Source organism: Ranitomeya imitator, chromosome 3 (assembly GCF_032444005.1).
Source record: "Ranitomeya imitator isolate aRanImi1 chromosome 3, aRanImi1.pri, whole genome shotgun sequence".
Lineage (NCBI taxonomy): Eukaryota > Metazoa > Chordata > Amphibia > Anura > Dendrobatidae > Ranitomeya > Ranitomeya imitator.
The window spans coordinates 223,392,294-223,412,709 of record NC_091284.1 but is presented as its reverse complement, the minus strand read 5'-3'; the positions used below and the strand labels follow the sequence as shown (position 1 = coordinate 223,412,709).

The following is a 20,416-nucleotide window of genomic DNA, read 5'->3' as shown; positions in this document are numbered from 1 at the left end:
ATCCTAGACAGGCCCGTTGGTCGTTATTTTTTGCTCGTTTTGATTTTGTGATTTCATACCTTCCGGGCTCTAAAAATGTGAAGGCGGATGCTCTGTCTAGGAGTTTTGTGCCCGACTCTCCGGGGTTATCTGAGCCGGCGAGTATCCTCAAGGAAGGAGTCATTGTGTCTGCCATCTCCCCTGATTTGCGGAGAGTGTTGCAGAAATTTCAGGCTAATAAACCTGATCGTTGTCCGGCCGAGAAACTGTTCGTCCCTGATAGGTGGACTAGTAAAGTTATCTCTGAACTTCATTGTTCGGTGCTGGCCGGTCATCCAGGAATCTTTGGTACCAGGGAGTTGGTTGCTAGATCCTTCTGGTGGCCATCTCTGTCACGGGATGTGCGTGTTTTTGTGCAGTCCTGTGGAATTTGTGCTAGGGCTAAGCCCTGCTGTTCACGTGCCAGTGGGTTGCTTTTGCCCTTGCCGGTCCCGAAGAGGCCTTGGACACATATTTCGATGGATTTCATTTCTGACCTTCCCGTTTCTCAAAAAATGTCGGTCATTTGGGTGGTCTGTGATCGCTTTTCTAAAATGGTCCATCTGGTGCCCTTGGTTAAATTGCCTTCCTCCTCTGATTTGGTGCCTTTGTTCTTCCAGCATGTGGTTCGTTTACATGGCATTCCTGAGAATATTGTTTCTGACAGAGGTTCCCAGTTTGTCTCGAGGTTCTGGCGAGCCTTTTGTGGTAGGATGGGCATTGACCTATCTTTCTCCTCGGCCTTCCATCCTCAGACTAATGGCCAGACCGAACGAACCAATCAGACCTTGGAAACATATCTGAGATGTTTTGTTTCCGCTGACCAGGATGATTGGGTGTCATTTTTGCCGTTGGCTGAGTTCGCCCTTAATAATCGGGCCAGCTCGGCTACCTTGGTCTCTCCATTTTTCTGCAATTCTGGGTTCCATCCTCGTTTCTCTTCAGGACAGGTTGAGTCTTCGGACTGTCCTGGTGTGGATTCTGTGGTGGATAGGTTGCAGCAGATCTGGACTCAGGTAGTGGACAATTTGACCTTGTCCCAGGAGAAGGCTCAGCTTTTCGCTAATCGCAGACGCCGTGTGGGACCCCGACTTCGTGTTGGGGATCTGGTTTGGTTATCTTCTCGTCATATTCCTATGAAGGTTTCCTCTCCTAAATTTAAACCTCGTTTTATTGGTCCGTATAGGATTTCTGAGATTCTCAATCCGGTGTCTTTTCGTCTGATCCTCCCAGACTCCTTTTCCATACATAATGTATTCCATAGGTCGTTGTTGAGGAGGTACGTGGCACCTATGGTTCCATCTGTGGAACCTCCTGCCCCTGTTTTGGTGGAGGGGGAATTGGAGTATATTGTGGAGAAGATTTTGGATTCTCGTGTCTCTAGACGGAAACTCCAGTATCTGGTCAAATGGAAGGGTTATGCTCAGGAAGATAATTCCTGGGTTTTTGCCTCTGATGTCCATGCCCCAGATCTTGTTCGTGCCTTTCATGTGGCTCATCCTGGTCGGCCTGGGGGTTCTGGTGAGGGTTCGGTGACCCCTCCTCAAGGGGGGGGTACTGTTGTGAATTCTGTGGCTGAGTTCACGTCTGTGGTCACAAGTGGTATTGCAGTCTCTGGGCTTCCTCCCTCAGGTGTTTTGGTGAGCTCGTTGGCTGCCTTGCTATTTAGCTCCACCTGAGTCTGTCTTCCTTGCTCCTTGTCAATGTTCCAGTGTTGGATCTGAGCTACTGCATCTTTCCTTGGGCCTGCTGCTCTGCTAGATAAGTGCTTCTAGTTTGTTTTCTGTTTTTTCTGTCCAGCTTGCTATTAACTTTTGCTGGAAGCTCTGAGAAGCAAAGGGGTGCACCGCCGTGCTGTTAGTTCGGCACGGTGGGTCTTTTTGCCCCTTTGCGTGGTTTTCGTTTTAGGGTTTTTTGTAGACTGCATAGTTCTCTTTGCTATCCTCGCTCTGTCTAGAATATCGGGCCTCACTTTGCTGAATCTATTTCATTCCTACGTTTGTCTTTTCATCTTGCTAACAGTCATTATATGTGGGGGGCTGCCTATTCCTTTGGGGTATTTCTCTGAGGTAAGTCAGGCTTGTATTTCTATCTTCAGGCTAGTCAGCTCCTCAGGCAGTGCCGAGTTGCATAGGTAGTGATAGGCGCAATCCACTGCTGCTTATAGTTGTGTGAGGATAGATCAGGTACTGCAGTCTACAGAGATTCCACGTCTCAGAGCTCGTCCTATTGTTTTTGGTTATTGCCAGATCTCTGTATGTGCGCTGATTACTGCACGCTGTGTTGCCTGATTGCCAGCCATAACAATCGTCGTCACCATTGGGAGCAGGGTTCTTTTTTGTAGCCAAGAAGGATGGTTCGCTAAGACCGTGTATTGATTACCGCCTTCTTAATAAGATCACTGTTAAGTTTCAGTATCCCTTGCCATTGATTTCTGACTTGTTTGCTCGGATTAAGGGGGCTAGTTGGTTTACTAAGATTGATCTTCGTGGTGCGTATAATCTGGTGAGAATCAGGCAGGGAGATGAATGGAAAACGGCATTTAATACGCCCGAGGGTCATTTTGAGTATCTGGTGATGCCGTTCGGACTTGCCAATGCTCCATCTGTTTTTCAGTCTTTTATGCATGACATTTTCCGTGAGTATCTGGATAAATTCTTGATTGTTTACTTGGATGACATTTTGATCTTCTCAGATGATTGGGAGTCTCATGTGAAGCAAGTCAGAATGGTTTTCCAGGTACTGCGTGCTAATTCCTTGTTCGTGAAGGGATCAAAGTGTCTCTTCGGTGTGCAGAAAGTTTCATTTTTGGGGTTCATCTTTTCCCCTTCTACTATCGAGATGGATCCGGTTAAGGTTCAGGCCATCCAGGATTGGACTCAGCCGACATCTCTAAAAAGTCTGCAGAAATTCCTGGGCTTTGCTAATTTTTATCGTCGCTTCATCTGTAATTTTTCTAGCATTGCCAGACCATTGACCGATTTGACCAAGAAGGGTGCTGATTTGGTTAATTGGTCTTCTGCTGCCGTGGAAGCTTTTCAGGAGTTGAAGCGTCGTTTTTGCTGTGCCCCTGTGTTGTGTCAACCTGATGTTTCTCTTCCGTTCCAGGTCGAGGTTGATGCTTCTGAGATTGGTGCAGGGGCGGTTTTGTCACAGAGAGGTTCTGGTTGCTCAGTGTTCAAACCATGTGCTTTCTTTTCCAGGAAATTTTCTGCTGCTGAGCGTAATTATGATGTGGGCAACCGAGAGTTGCTGGCCATGAAGTGGGCATTCGAGGAGTGGCGTCATTGGCTTGAGGGTGCTAAGCATCGCGTGGTGGTTTTGACTGATCATAAGAACCTTACTTATCTTGAGTCTGCCAAGCGCTTGAATCCTAGACAGGCCCGTTGGTCGTTATTTTTTGCTCGTTTTGATTTTGTGATTTCATACCTTCCGGGCTCTAAAAATGTGAAGGCGGATGCTCTGTCTAGGAGTTTTGTGCCCGACTCTCCGGGGTTATCTGAGCCGGCGAGTATCCTCAAGGAAGGAGTCATTGTGTCTGCCATCTCCCCTGATTTGCGGAGAGTGTTGCAGAAATTTCAGGCTAATAAACCTGATCGTTGTCCGGCCGAGAAACTGTTCGTCCCTGATAGGTGGACTAGTAAAGTTATCTCTGAACTTCATTGTTCGGTGCTGGCCGGTCATCCAGGAATCTTTGGTACCAGGGAGTTGGTTGCTAGATCCTTCTGGTGGCCATCTCTGTCACGGGATGTGCGTGCTTTTGTGCAGTCCTGTGGAATTTGTGCTAGGGCTAAGCCCTGCTGTTCACGTGCCAGTGGGTTGCTTTTGCCCTTGCCGGTCCCGAAGAGGCCTTGGACACATATTTCGATGGATTTCATTTCTGACCTTCCCGTTTCTCAAAAAATGTCGGTCATTTGGGTGGTCTGTGATCGCTTTTCTAAAATGGTCCATCTGGTGCCCTTGGTTAAATTGCCTTCCTCCTCTGATTTGGTGCCTTTGTTCTTCCAGCATGTGGTTCGTTTACATGGCATTCCTGAGAATATTGTTTCTGACAGAGGTTCCCAGTTTGTCTCGAGGTTCTGGCGAGCCTTTTGTGGTAGGATGGGCATTGACCTATCTTTCTCCTCGGCCTTCCATCCTCAGACTAATGGCCAGACCGAACGAACCAATCAGACCTTGGAAACATATCTGAGATGTTTTGTTTCCGCTGATCAGGATGATTGGGTGTCATTTTTGCCGTTGGCTGAGTTCGCCCTTAATAATCGGGCCAGCTCGGCTACCTTGGTCTCTCCATTTTTCTGCAATTCTGGGTTCCATCCTCGTTTCTCTTCAGGACAGGTTGAGTCTTCGGACTGTCCTGGTGTGGATTCTGTGGTGGACAGGTTGCAGCAGATCTGGACTCAGGTAGTGGACAATTTGACCTTGTCCCAGGAGAAGGCTCAGCTTTTCGCTAATCGCAGACGCCGTGTGGGACCCCGACTTCGTGTTGGGGATCTGGTTTGGTTATCTTCTCGTCATATTCCTATGAAGGTTTCCTCTCCTAAATTTAAACCTCGTTTTATTGGTCCGTATAGGATTTCTGAGATTCTCAATCCGGTGTCTTTTCGTCTGACCCTCCCAGACTCCTTTTCCATACATAATGTATTCCATAGGTCGTTGTTGAGGAGATACGTGGCACCTATGGTTCCATCTGTGGAGCCTCCTGCCCCTGTTTTGGTGGAGGGGGAATTGGAGTATATTGTGGAGAAGATTTTGGATTCTCGTGTCTCTAGACGGAAACTCCAGTATCTGGTCAAATGGAAGGGTTATGCTCAGGAAGATAATTCCTGGGTTTTTGCCTCTGATGTCCATGCCCTAGATCTTGTTCGTGCCTTTCATGTGGCTCATCCTGGTCGGCCTGGGGGTTCTGGTGAGGGTTCGGTGACCCCTCCTCAAGGGGGGGGTACTGTTGTGAATTCTGTGGCTGAGTTCACTTCTGTGGTCACAAGTGGTATTGCAGTCTCTGGGCTTCCTCCCTCAGGTGTTTTGGTGAGCTCGTTGGCTGCCTTGCTATTTAGCTCCACCTGAGTCTGTCTTCCTTGCTCCTTGTCAATGTTCCAGTGTTGGATCTGAGCTACTGCATCTTTCCTTGGGCCTGCTGCTCTGCTAGATAAGTGCTTCTAGTTTGTTTTCTGTTTTTTCTGTCCAGCTTGCTATAACCTTTTGCTGGAAGCTCTGAGAAGCAAAGGGGTGCACCGCCGTGCTGTTAGTTCGGCACGGTGGGTCTTTTTGCCCCTTTGCGTGGTTTTCGTTTTAGGGTTTTTTGTGGACTGCATAGTTCTCTTTGCTATCCTCGCTCTGTCTAGAATATCGGGCCTCACTTTGCTGAATCTATTTCATTCCTACGTTTGTCTTTTCATCTTGCTAACAGTCATTATATGTGGGGGGCTGCCTATTCCTTTGGGGTATTTCTCTGAGGTAAGTCAGGCTTGTATTTCTATCTTCAGGCTAGTCAGCTCCTCAGGCAGTGCCGAGTTGCATAGGTAGTGATAGGCGCAATCCACTGCTGCTTATAGTTGTGTGAGGATAGATCAGGTACTGCAGTCTACAGAGATTCCACGTCTCAGAGCTCGTCCTATTGTTTTTGGTTATTGCCAGATCTCTGTATGTGCGCTGATTACTGCACGCTGTGTTGCCTGATTGCCAGCCATAACAGTGGGCACCATATCTCTGTTAAAAAAAAGAATTAAAATAAAAAATAGTTATATACTCCTCCTCCATCTTCCACCGATGCGCGCGAGCTGCGAGGCTGCCACCTGCTTCCGTTCCCAGTGATGCATTGCGAAATTACCCAGATGACTTAGCGGTCTCGCGAGACCGCTAAGTCATCTGGGTAATTTTGCAATGCATCTCTGGGAATGGAAGCTGGCGGCAGCCTCGCCGCTCGCATGCATCGGTGGTCGGCGAAAGGTGAGAATAGCACCATTTTTTATTTTTTTTAAATTATTTTTAACATTATATCTTTTTATTATTGATGCTGCATAGGCAGCATCAATAGTAAAAAGTTTGTCACACATTGTTAATAGCAGCGTTAAGAGACTGCGTTACACCGTGTTATGCCGGTGGGGGGAGTATGGAGGGGGCACTGACTGCAGGGGAGTAGGGAGCGGCCATTTCACGGCCACGACCAATCAGCGACTCAGGATTTCCGTGACAGACAGACAGACAAACATATGGAAGTGCCCCTTAGACAATTATATATATATTAGATGGTGGCCCGATTCTAACGCATCTGGTGTTCTAGAATATGTATGTATTTATGTGTGTAGCAGCCACATAGTATATAGCACAAGCCACAAAGTATATAGGAGCCATGTAGTATATAGCAGGCAAATACTACGTGGCCTGTGCTATATACTATGTGGCTGCTATATACATACATACATACATATTGTAGAATACTCGATGCGTTAATACAGGCCACGCAATATATAACAGTGGCCACTCAGAATATAACACAGGCCAAACCGTATATAACACAGCCAACGCAGTATATAGCAGCCACGCAGTATATAACACAGGCGACATAGTATATAAGACAAGCCATGCAGTATATAACACTGGCCACGTAATATATAGCACAGCCCACGCAGTACATAACACAGCCCACATAATATCTAACACTGGCCACATAGTATATAGCAGCCATGCGGTATATAACACAGCCCACGTAATATATCACATTGGCCACGTAGTATATAGCAGTGTGGGCACATATCCCTGTTAAAAAAGTAATTAAACTAAAAAATAGTTATATACTCACCCGCCGGGATCCAGTGAAGCTCTGGCGATGCGCGCGTGGCTGCCGCCATCTTCCGTTCTCGTGAGACCGCTAAGTCTTCTGGGTAATTTCGCAATGCATCTCTGGGAACGGAAGCTGGCGGCAGGCGCAAGTGCATCGTCAGACTACGGAAGGTGAGAATAGCAGGTTTTTTGTGTTTTTATTATTTTTAACATTACATCTTTTTACTATTGATTCTGCATAGGCAGCATCAATAGTAAAAAGTTGGGACACACAGGGTTAATAGCAGCATTAACGGAGTGCGTTACGCGCGGAATAACGTGGTCCGTTACCGCTGGCATTAACCTTGTGTGAGCGGTGACTAGAGGGGAGTATGGAGCGGGCGCCGGGCACTGACTGCAAGGGAGTAGGGAGGGACTAATCGGACTGTGCCCCTTGCCGATTGGTCTCGGCAGCCATGACAGGCAGCTGGCGAGACCAATCAGCGACGCGGGATTTCCGTTACGGAAGTTGCAGACAGACAGAAGGAAGTACCCCTTAGACAATTATATATACAGTGGGGCAAAAAAGTATTTAGTCAGTCAGCAATAGTGCAAGTTCCACCACTTAAAAAGATGAGAGGTGTCTGTAATTTACATCATAGGTAGACCTCAACTATGGGAGACAAACTGAGAAAAAAAATCCAGAAAATCACATTGTCTGTTTTTTTAACATTTTATTTGCATATTATGGTGGAAAATAAGTATTTGGTCAGAAACAAACAATCAAGATTTCTGGCTCTCACAGACCTGTAACTTCTTCTTTAAGAGTCTCCTCTTTCCTCCATTCATTACCTGTAGTAATGGCACCTGTTTAAACTTGTTATCAGTATAAAAAGACACCTGTGCACACCCTCAAACAGTCTGACTCCAAACTCCACTATGGTGAAGACCAAAGAGCTGTCAAAGGAGACCAGAATCAAAATTGTAGCCCTGCACCAGGCTGGGAAGACTGAATCTGCAATAGCCAACCAGCTTGGAGTGAAGAAATCAACAGTGGGAGCAATAATTAGAAAATGGAAGACATACAAGACCACTGATAATCTCCCTCGATCTGGGGCTCCACGCAAAATCCCACCCCGTGGGGTCAGAATGATCACAAGAACGGTGAGCAAAAATCCCAGAACCACGCGGGGGGACCTAGTGAATGAACTGCAGAGAGCTGGGACCAATGTAACAAGGCATACCATAAGTAACACACTACGCCACCATGGACTCAGATCCTGCAGTGCCAGACGTGTCCCACTGCTTAAGCCAGTACATGTCCGGGCCCGTCTGAAGTTTGCTAGAGAGCATTTGGATGATCCAGAGGAGTTTTGGGAGAATGTCCTATGGTCTGATGAAACCAAACTGGAACTGTTTGGTAGAAACACAACTTGTCGTGTTTGGAGGAAAAAGAATACTGAGTTGCATCCATCAAACACCATACCTACTATAAAGCATGGTGGTGGCAACATCATGCTTTGGGGCTGTTTCTCTGCAAAGGGGCCAGGACGACTGATCCGGGTACATGAAAGAATGAATGGGGCCATGTATCGTGAGATTTTGAGTGCAAACCTCCTTCCATCAGCAAGGGCATTGAAGATGAAACGTGGCTGGGTCTTTCAACATGACAATGATCCAAAGCACACCGCCAGGGCAACAAAGGAGTGGCTTCGTAAGAAGCATTTCAAGGTCCTGGAGTGGCCTAGCCAGTCTCCAGATCTCAACCCTATAGAAAACCTTTGGAGGGAGTTGAAAGTCCGTGTTGCCAAGCGAAAAGCCAAAAACATCACTGCTCTAGAGGAGATCTGCATGGAGGAATGGGCCAACATACCAACAACAGTGTGTGGCAACCTTGTGAAGACTTACAGAAAACGTTTGACCTCTGTCATTGCCAACAAAGGATATATTACAAAGTATTGAGATGAAATTTTGTTTCTGACCAAATACTTATTTTCCACCATAATATGCAAATAAAATGTTATAAAAACAGACAATGTGATTTTCTGGATTTTTTTTTCTCAGTTTGTCTCCCATATTTGAGGTCTACCTATGATGTAAATTACAGACGCCTCTCATCTTTTTAAGTGGTGCAACTTGCACTATTGCTGACTGACTAAATACTTTTTTGCCCCACTGTATCTATAATATAACGCTGGGAGCGTCACTCTGTCCGAAGCCTTTATAGACTGCGCAGGCGCAAGCGCCGGCGCAGTCTGGCCCCCACAGAGTGACGCTCCCAGGAGATCGCGGTATGTGTAAGCACTGAACGCATACCGCGATCTCCACCGGAGAGTCAGGGACCGCCAGGAGGATAAGTATATTCACCTTTCCCCGTTCCAGCGCTGCGTGCGGCTCCGTCTCCCGGCTCCTCTGCTGTGACAGTTCAGAGGGCGCGATGACGCACTTAATGCGCGCCGGCGCCGCCCTCTGACTTACCAGTCACAGGCAGAGGAGCCGGAGTGTGTCTTCAAGAAAATGGCACCGGAAAGTGCGGACTGCGCAGGTGCCGATTCCTGCTGCCGGAATCGGCGCCTGCGCAGTCCGCGCTTTCCGGCGCCATTTTCTTGAAGACACACTCCGGCTCCACTGCAGGTGTGTCTTCAAGAAAATGGCGCCGGAAAGCGCGGACTGCGCAGGCGCCGATTCCTGCTGCCGGAATCGGTGCCTGCGCAGTCCACGCTTTCCGGTGCCATTTTCTTGAAGACACACCTGCAGTGGAGCCGGACGATAGGTGAGTATGGTATTTTTTTTTTTTTTATATGGCAGCAGCATACGGGGGCATACGCACTGGAGCGTCTTATGGGGGGCATATAATACAAGGGTGGCGCAGGATGGGAGCAGCACATGACAGAACGGGCGCAGGATGGCAGCAGCACATGACAGAACGGGCGCAGGATGGGAGCAGCACATGACAGAACAGGGGAGCAGGATGGGAGCAGCACATGACAGAACGGGCGCAGGATGGCAGCAACACATGACAGAACGGGCGCAGGATGGGAGCAGCACATGACAGAACAGGGGAGCAGGATGGGAGCAGCACATGACAGAACGGGCGCAGGATGGGAGCAGCACATGACAGAACGGGCGCAGGATGGCAGCAGCACATGACAGAACGGGCGCAGGATGGGAGCAGCACATGACAGAACGGGCGCAGGATGGCAGCAGCACATGACAGAACAGGGGAGCAGGATGGGAGCAGCACATGACAGAACGGGGGCGCAGGATGGGAGCAGCACATGACAGAATGGGGGCGCAGGATGGGAGCTGCACATGACAGAACGGGGGCGCAGGATGGGAGCAGCACATGACAGGATGGGAGCAGCAAATGACAGAATGGAGGCGCAGGATGGGAGCAGCACATGACAGAACGGGGGCGCAGGATGGGAGCAGCACATGACAGAACAGGGGAGCAGGATGGGAGCAGCACATGACAGAACGGGCGCAGGATGGGAGCAGCACATGACAGAACGGGGGCGCAGGATGGGAGCAGCACATGACAGGATGGGGATGCAGGATGGAGCAGCACATGACAGAATGGGGGCGCAGGATGGAGCAGCACATGACAGGATGGGGACGCAGGATGGAGCAGCACATGTCAGGATGGGGATTCAGGATGGAGCAGCACATGACAGGATGGGGGCACAGGATGGGAGCAGCACATGACAGGATGGGGACGCAGGATGGAGCAGCACATGACAGGATGGGGACGCAGGATGGAGTAGCACATACCAGGATGGAGACCATATACCAATATAAATGCTCGCCACCCGGGCGTAGAACGGGTTCAATAGCTAGTATATATATATAGATAGATGCATGGATATTAGATCGCCCCTCAGTCATCTTTTTTCTAGACTAAATAGTCCTAATTGTGCTAATCTCTCTGGGTATTGTAGTTCCCCCATCCCCTTTATTAATTTTGTTGCCCTCCTTTGTACTCACTCTAGTTCCATTATATCCTTCCTGAGCATCAGTGGGCAAAACTGTACACAGTACTCCATGTGTAACCAGAGATTTTTACAGAGGCAGTATAATGCTCTCATCATGTGTATCCAGACCTCTTTTAATGCACCCCATGATCCTGTTTGCCTTGGCAGCCACTGCCTGGAACTGGCTGCTCCAAGTAAGTTTATCATTAACTAGGATCCCCAAGTTCTTCTTTACTGTGTAAACCTTCTACCAGATCGTTAATAAACATGTTGAAGAGAATAGGTCCCAACACTGACCCCTGTGGTACCCCACTGGTCACAGCGACCCAGTTAGAAAGCAGAGGGTGGTTATAAATGGTATATTCTTTATCACAAATGTGCTTGAGTAGATTCAGTTCTGGGAAACGGGCAGGACAATCCATAGCATCAACGCCTTTATTTTGCCAGAACTGCTGACACACTTTAGCCACATGAGGCCTAGCGTTGTCATGCATCAGGAAACCAGTGCCCACTGCACCTGAATATGGTCTCAAAATGGGTCTGAGGATCATATCCCTGTACCTAATGGCAGTCAGGGTACCTCTGGCTAGCACATTCAGGGCTGTGCGACCCTCCCCACAGTATTACTGACCCACTGGCCAACCAGTCATGCTGGAGGATGTTGCATGCAGCACAACGTTCTCCACTGCATCTCCAGACTGTGTCACTTCAGTCACATGTGCTCAGTATGAACCTGCTCTCATCCTTTAAGAGCACAGGGTGCCAATGTCAAATCTGTCAATCTTGGTGTTCTATGGCAAATGCAAATCGCCTTGCATGGTGTTGGGCTGTAAGCTCAACACCCACTTGTTGACGTCGGGCTCTCATACCACCCTTATGGAGTCTGTTTCTGACAGTACACATGGAAGTTAGTGGCCTGCTGGAGGGAGGTCATTTTGCAGGGTTATAGCACTGCTCCTCCTGTTCCTCCGTGTACAAAGGAGGAGGTAGCGGTCCTGCTTAGGTCCCTTCCACGTCTTTTGGTGTACAGGCCTGTTTCCTGGTATCTGCTCCATGCTCTAGACACTGTACTGACAGACACAGCTACCCTTCTTGCCACAGATCCCATTGATGTGCCATCCTGGATGAGCCTCAATACCTGAACAACTTCTGTGGGTTGTAGACACCACTGCTTCATGCTACTTTAAAGTACCTCTAGGGGGCAAAAATGCAAAAGTGACCAAGACAACAGCCAAAAAGGATGAGAACAGGGAAATGGTCTGTGGTCACCCCCTGCAGAACCACTCCTTTATAGGGGTGTCTTGCTAATTGCCTATAATTTCTACCTATTCACTGTTCCATTTGCAGAACAGCAAGGGAAATTGATTCACATTTGGTGTTGCTTCACAACTGTTGTTTGTGTTCCCTTTTATTTTTTTGAGCAGTGTATATTATTCCAAATAAACTATTAACTTGACAAGTGTTTAGTTAACATCTGTACAAGTTCCAGTTTAATATTAACTTCATTATAAAGTCCAGTTCCCTCACAACCCTACAGGCTTATGAACTGCTTCCAATAACTGTGGATTTAATACAGGCTGCAAAAAAAAATGAAAGAAATGAGTTAACAAAGTTCTGTAACTTTTTATATGACATGTATTTATGAATAAACTGTGTCCCAAAGGGGAGCATACCTTTAGGCTAATCTGCATCCCTTGTAGAGCTCTACCATGGAAGCTTGTTAGTACATTTATCGGAATAGGTTACTGTCTGAAAAAGCTATCAGTGGGTGCCGTAGTAGAACACACAACTACACAGCTCTATGTTCTGCACAGGTAATATTATACTGAATAGACCTTTCAACCATCTGCTGACAAAGTTATTACTGTTACAGTGAATCGAGTACAAAGGTTTATTTAAAAAATAAAAAAAAAAAGTCTGGCATTACTCCAGGGTTCCTGTGTACAGTGTCCCCAATCATAGGCACGCTTGTATGGTTCAAAGGTAACTGTACATTCGCTGACCTGTCTGACGCCTCCTGCCACCATTGCTTATAACTGGAAGGGTGGAAAGGCCACAGCCAATCAGATTCTATTATGGTGGGGAGTGTCAATGGTCACCAGTCACAGAAGCGAGATGGAAATAACACACAGGCACAGGAGAGTGTACAGACATTGCACCAACCAATGCAGGATTGTAAAACACAATCTTTAGATTTTAGAAAATAATTTCCTCAAATGTAAACCTAAATATTTTTAATCTCAGTATAAGAATGATAACCACCTATATCGTGAGTACGTAGTAACGCCTACTGAGCCACCAAACACAGAAGTATCCTTTAGACATAGTAGTATCACAAAAGAGAAGAGAAATGCTCCAAACATAAAACCGAACCAATGAGAAAGTGACGGGATAATTTTAACAAAATCAATTTTATTTAGTAGCAATAGTGACAAACCATTTAAAATATAGGACAAAAATATATACAGTGGGGCAAAAAAGTATTTAGTCAGTCAGCAATAGTGCAAGTTCCACCACTTAAAAAGATGAGAGGCGTCTGTAAGTTACATCATAGGTAGACCTCAACCTTGGGAGACCAAACTGAGAAAAAAAAATCCAGAAAATCACATTGTCTGTTTTTTTATCATTTGTTTTGCATAATATGGTGGAAAGTAAGTATTTGGTCAGAAACAAACAATCAAGATTTCTGGCTCTCACAGACCTGTAACTTCTTCTTTAAGAGTCTCCTCTTTCCTCCACTCATTACCTGTAGTAATGGCACCTGTTTAAACTTGTTATCAGTATAAAAAGACACCTGTGCACACCCTCAAACAGTCTGACTCCAAACTCCACTATGGTGAAGACCAAAGAGCTGTCAAAGGACACCAGAAACAAAATTGTAGCCCTGCACCAGGCTGGGAAGACTGAATCTGCAATAGCCAACCAGCTTGGAGTGAAGAAATCAACAGTGGGAGCAATAATTAGAAAATGGAAGACATACAAGACCACTGATAATCTCCCTCGATCTGGGGCTCCACGCAAAATCCCACCCCGTGGGGTCAGAATGATCACAAGAACGGTGAGCAAAAATCCCAGAACCACGCGGGGGGACCTAGTGAATGAACTGCAGAGAGCTGGGACCAATGTAACAAGGCCTACCATAAGTAACACACTACGCCACCATGGACTCAGATCCTGCAGTGCCAGACGTGTCCCACTGCTTAAGCCAGTACATGTCCAGGCCCGTCTGAAGTTTGCTAGAGAGCATTTGGATGATCCAGAGGAGTTTTGGGAGAATGTCCTATGGTCTGATGAAACCAAACTGGAACTGTTTGGTAGAAACACAACTTGTCGTGTTTGGAGGAAAAAGAATACTGAGTTGCATCCATCAAACACCATACCTACTGTAAAGCATGGTGGTGGAAACATCATGCTTTGGGGCTGTTTCTCTGCAAAGGGGCCAGGACGACTGATCCGGGTATATGAAAGAATGAATGGGGCCATGTATCGTGAGATTTTGAGTGCAAACCTCCTTCCATCAGCAAGGGCATTGAAGATGAAACGTGGCTGGGTCTTTCAACATGACAATGATCCAAAGCACACCGCCAGGGCAACGAAGGAGTGGCTTCGTAAGAAGCATTTCAAGGTCCTGGAGTGGCCTAGCCAGTCTCCAGATCTCAACCCTATAGAAAACCTTTGGAGGGAGTTGAAAGTCCGTGTTGCCAAGTGAAAAGCCAAAAACATCACTGCTCTAGAGGAGATCTGCATGGAGGAATGGGCCAACATACCAACAACAGTGTGTGGCAACCTTGTGAAGACTTACAGAAAACGTTTGACCTCTGTCATTGCCAACAAAGGATATATTACAAAGTATTGAGATGAAATTTTGTTTCTGACCAAATACTTATTTTCCACCATAATATGCAAATAAAATGTTAAAAAAACAGACAATGTGATTTTCTGGATTTTTTTTTCTCAGTTTGTCTCCCATAGTTGAGGTCTACCTATGATGTAAATTACAGACGCCTCTCATCTTTTTAAGTGGTGGAACTTGCACTATTGCTGACTGACTAAATACTTTTTTGCCCCTCTGTATATATATAATCCAAATGTGCACAAATCAAGCTACATATAATAGGGCAAGCCAAATTCCAGTTGTATATAAAAGGAAAGGGGCAATCTATTGCATATGCTATCCAGGGGTTAAAAAAATACATGTGTAAAATCAGTAAAAGCAAATCCAACAATATCTCAAAAAATTAATGGTGAAAAAGCAAATTGCCAAAAAAGTGCCATGTGCAATAAACCAGATGCTAATTGCCACTGAAAGAGCATATAGTGCAAAAACCCATGCAGGAGAGAAAGTAAAGTGCTGTAGGCAATTGCAATGAATATGCCACTTACTTACAATTTTTAAGGGAAATGTTCCGAGGCTGCCAGCGGCTTGATAATGTGCACCCCGATGCGCGTTTTGGAAGCACAGTTCCTTTGTCAGGGGGTGTGTATACTACATGACCGAGGGGCTTTATATACCGTACAGGTAAATGAGAACGCCGATGTCAGTACCCACCGTGTGGATGGCGCATGCGCCGCCCAGACAAACCGGAAGTCCGGGACACAGAGTCACATGATGAGTACATGGCGTTACCAAGGACACCGAGACGCCGCGGCCCAGACACCAGAGTGCCGGACGCGCATGCGCACAACAACAGGAGTGACATGAGCGGCTATGAATAACAAAGTAAGAGGTGTATGTGTGCACCAGAAAGAGGGGGATGTATGAATAATAAGTTGGGTGCAGGAAAAGAGGCTCAAATAAAGTGCAAATATAGTGCAGTGTATGTGCCATATACAGAATCTGATAGTGTATTAAAGGGGGTAATATATAACGCACATGATAATGGCGTTGTCGGGGACACCGAGACGCCGCGGCCCAGATATCAAAGTGCCGGACGCGCATGCGCACAAAAAATAGAAACGACATAAGCAGCTGAGACTAAATAGAAACAGAAATATGTGTGTGCACCAAAAAAAGGGGGATATATAAGTAATAAGTGAGAATAATAGGGCGTGCAGGGCCAAAATCTAATAAAGTGCAAATGTAATGAAAGGAATAAGTATTTTGTGCCATATATAGGATCTGGTGATGTACTAAGGGGAATAAATATTATGTGCTATATGTAAGATCCGGATGGTATATAAATGTCTAACTCAGTAGCATTGGAATACAATGTATAAGATTTAGACATAGTATATATAATATATTATGCTACAAGTATACTCTTTAGTGGTTTCACTATAATTCTGGCACATGTAGTGACCCGTAGATTGCTATAATATTTTGGTTACAATTTTGAGCAATCTTGTGATATATATTATCTAGGTGTCATTACTGTGTTTTTTACTAATAGTAGTATCACAGCAGATAGAAGTATGACTATATTAGTAGTATCATTACACATAGCAGTATTTCCACACATAGAAGATTCACTATACATAGTATCACCTCACATAGAAGTATCACCGCACATAGTAATGTCCTTTATGTCATAGTAATTGTGCTTTAACTATTGTACTGTTAACGTTGTTACTTATGACTTGCGTTTGAAACTGTTACCTGTAAAGCACTGCGGAATATGTTGGCACTATATAAAGATTATTATTATTATTATAATAGTAGTATCATGACAATAGTAGCATCACCACATATAGTAGTATGTCTGCACATTGTAGTAACACCCCACATAAAGGTATCATGACAATGGTAGTATCATTACACATAATATTATCTCCACACATAGAAGATTCACTATACAGTGGGGGAAATGATTATTTGATCCCTTGCTGATTTTGTAACTTTGCTCACTGACAAATAAACAGTCTATAATTTTAAGGGTTGGTTAATTTTAACATTCAGAGATAGAATATCAAAAATAAAATCCAGAAAATCAAATTCTATAAATGTATTTGCATTTTGCAGTGAGAAATAAGTATTTGATCCCCTACCAACCATTAAGAGTTCTGGCTCCTACAGACCAGTTAGATGCTCCTAATCAACTCGTTACCTGCAGTAAAGACAGCTGTCTTACATAGTCACCTTTATAAAAGACTCCTGTCCACAGATTCAATTAATCAGTCAGACTTTAACCTCTACAACATGGGCAAGACCAAAGAGCTTTATAAGGATGTAGGGACAAGATCATAGACCTGCACAAAGCTGGAATTGGCTACAAAACCCTAAGCAAGACGCTGGGTGAGAAGGAGACAACTGTTGGTGCAATAGTAAGAAAATGGAAGAAATATAAAATGACTGTCAATCAACATCGATCTGGGGCACCATGCAAAATCTCACCTTGTGGGGTATCCTTGATCATGAGGAAGGCGAGAGATCAGCCTAAAACTACATGGGGGAACTTGTTAAAGATCTCAAGGCAGCTGGGACTACAGTCACCAAGAAAACCATTGGTAACACATTACGCTGTAAAGGCTTAAAATCCAGCAGTGCCTGCAAGGTCCCCCTGCTCAAGAAGGCACATGTGCAGGCTCCTCTGAAGTTTGCCAATGAACACCTGGATGTTTCTGTGAGTGATTGGGAGAAGCTGTGGTCAGATGAGACAAAAATTGATGTATTTGGTATTAACTCAACTCGCCATGTTTGGAGGAAGAGAAATGCTGCCTATGACCCAAAGAACACTGTCTCCACTGTCAGGTGGAAACATTATGTTTTGGGGGTGTTGCTCTGCTAAGGGCACAGGGCTACTTCACCGCATCAATGGGAGAATGCATGGAGCCATGTACTGTAAATTCCTGAGTGACAACCTCCTTCCCTCCGCCAGGACATTAAAAATGGGTCTTGACTTGGTCTTCCAGCAAGACAATGACCCAAAACATACAGCCAAGGCAACAAAGGAGTGGCTCAAAAAGAAGCACATTAAGGTCATCGAGTGGCCTAGTCAGTCTCCAGACCTTAATCCCATAGAAAACTTATGGAGGAAGTTGAAGCTCTGAGTTGCCAAGCGACAGCCTCAAAATCTTAATGATTTAGAGATGATCTGCAAAGAGGAGTGGACCAAAATTCCTCCTAACATGTGCGCAAACCTCATCATCAACTACAAAAAAAAGTCTGACGGCTGTGCTTGCCAACAAGGGTTTTGCCACCAAGTATTAAGTATTGTTTGCCAGAGGGATATTTATTTCTCACTGCAAAATCCAAATTTATATATTTTAAACAATGTGATTTTCTGGATTTTATTTTTGATATTCTATCTCTCAATGTTAAAATTAACCTACCCTTAAAATTATAGACTGTTCATGTCTTTGTCAGTGGGCAAACTTACAAAATCAGCAAGGGATCAAATACTTTTTCCTCCACTCTACATAGCATCACCGCACATAGAAGTATCATTGCACATGATAGGATCATTGCACATAGTAGTATCACGACAATAGTAGCATCACCACATATAGCAGTTTCACCGTACATTGTAGGATCACCACCACATATGGTAGTATTTCCACAAATAGAAGATTCACTATACATAGCATCACCGCACATAGACGTATCGTGACTATATTAGTAGTAACACCACACATAGTATCTCCACACAGAGGAGATTCACTATTCATAGCATCACCACATATAGAAGAATCACTGCACATAGTAGTATCATGACAATAGTAGCATCACTACCTATAGTAATATCACCGCACATTGTAATGGTAGTATCACCGTATGTAGTAGTATCACTGCACATAGAATAATGGTAATAGTAGTATCAATATATAGGTAGTAAGTAGTATCTCCTCACCAAGTAGTATAACCAAATTGTAGTAGTATCACCACAATTAGTAGTTTCATCACACATAGCAGTATCATTAAAGGGATAACTTCCTGGGCATCCGAATGTTGGGACCCCCACTGATCCTGGAAACTGGGCTCGGCTCGGAAGAGCGCCTTGTAAATGGATTAGTGTGCTTTGGTCTTTTATGTACATTGCTGTTCCATTCATTCTTATTGTGACCTCCGAAGATGGCTGAGTGCAGTGTTTGGCTGGTCTTTAGGACTCTCATGAGAAAGAAGGGATCGGGAGTGCATGATCAACCGCCCCTACATCTGCTTTTGGCATAAATAGATGGGGGTCCCAGTAGTCGGACAGCCAGCAATCGGGAAGTTGTCCTGTACCCCATGGATAGGAGGTAACTGCCAAATTTTCCTGAGCGAGTGTACTCTTTGCTCGGGTTTTCCCGAGCATGCTCTGGTGGTCTCCGAGTATTTTTTAGTGCTCGGAGATTAAGTTTTTATCGCCGCAGCTGAATGATTTACATCTGTTAGCCATCTTGATTACATGTAGGGATTCCCTAGCAACCAGGCAACCCCCACATGTATTCAGCCTGGCTAGTAGCTGTAAATCATCCAGCTGTGGCGATGAAAACTAAATCTCCGAGCACTAAAAAATACTCGGAGGTCACCCGAGCATGCTCAGGAAAACCCAAGCATCGAGTACACTCGTTCATCACTACTGCCAAACTTGAAAATAACCATTTAGTGTAGCATGCGTTTTGGACATCAAGAACCAATAACTTTTATTTTTCCATCATTGATGCCATATATAGGCTTGTTCTTGTGGGTTTAATATATTTTTCAGTGGCAGAGTTTTGGGGTCAATATAAATTTTTTGGGGAAAGGTGGTGGAAAAATGTCACCAATTTTTTGTTCCCACGGTATGTGGAAAAATAACAACCTAAATTCTTTGGGTCAGTGCAATAAAAGTTAGGTTTTCTTTGGCATACACTTTAGCTAAAATCTCCGACAGGTTCCTAATAAATTTGACAGGCGTTACATTCAACACTGGTCAGTGTTGATAAAATTCACACATTGGTTTTTTTTTCTTCTTTTACTTATTATTTTCACTGCATGGTAAATAGTAAAGTTTTATTTTATTGGATGTTACTGTTGCAGCAGAACCGCACTTTTTAGGAGTCAATTAACTGACAGAGGTAGCCTGACAATGGCCAACATTTCTTAAACTAATCACATCAGAAACCATGTTTTTGTAAAATTGTGAACTGTGGTTGTTCAAAATTAGCAAAATTAGGCACCTTTTTTCTTATGTTCTGTGTGAGCTTTAGAGAACATTCACAAAGAGTTTTTGTAAATGGAGTTTTCAGGCTTAAAAATGGACATAAATTGTAAAAAATAAGACAAAAACAAATGCTTTTTTTTGTTACGGTTTTTGACGTGGTATATGGGGCTTTTTTTTAGCTCCCATTGTATTTCAAAACAAAATTGACTTTACTATTTCCCCATACATTAAAAAGTGTGAAAATATGCACCATATAATATCTAAAAGCATTTCTCCATTTAGATAAACGGAAAGTTTATTACAAGTGCTTTGAAGCATTAATAATATGGATTTTGGCATGGTTTCTGCATCAAAAACTTTGATAAAGGGAATCTGTTAGCAGGTTTCTTGTTATGCAATATGAGAGCAGCATGATGTAGGGGCAGAGGCACTGATTCCTGTGGTGTGTCACTCATTGGACTGTGTTTCACTGTTTCAGCAAAATCAGTGTTTTATCAGCAGGGTATTATCGCTACAGAAATAGGTTTCTCATGCCTCCTGGTTCAAGTACGCCCCAGCAATGTACTTTAAGATTTTTATAGATGGAATTATCATTTGTATTAA

General features: G+C 44.8%; 1 protein-coding gene across 1 annotated transcript in view; it reads left to right on the top strand.

The window, feature by feature from the left end:
* The window catches only part of ETNK2 (ethanolamine kinase 2), a 91,322-nt gene that overhangs the window by 39,493 nt on the left and 31,413 nt on the right, over positions 1-20,416 (top strand). The window lies entirely within an intron of this gene.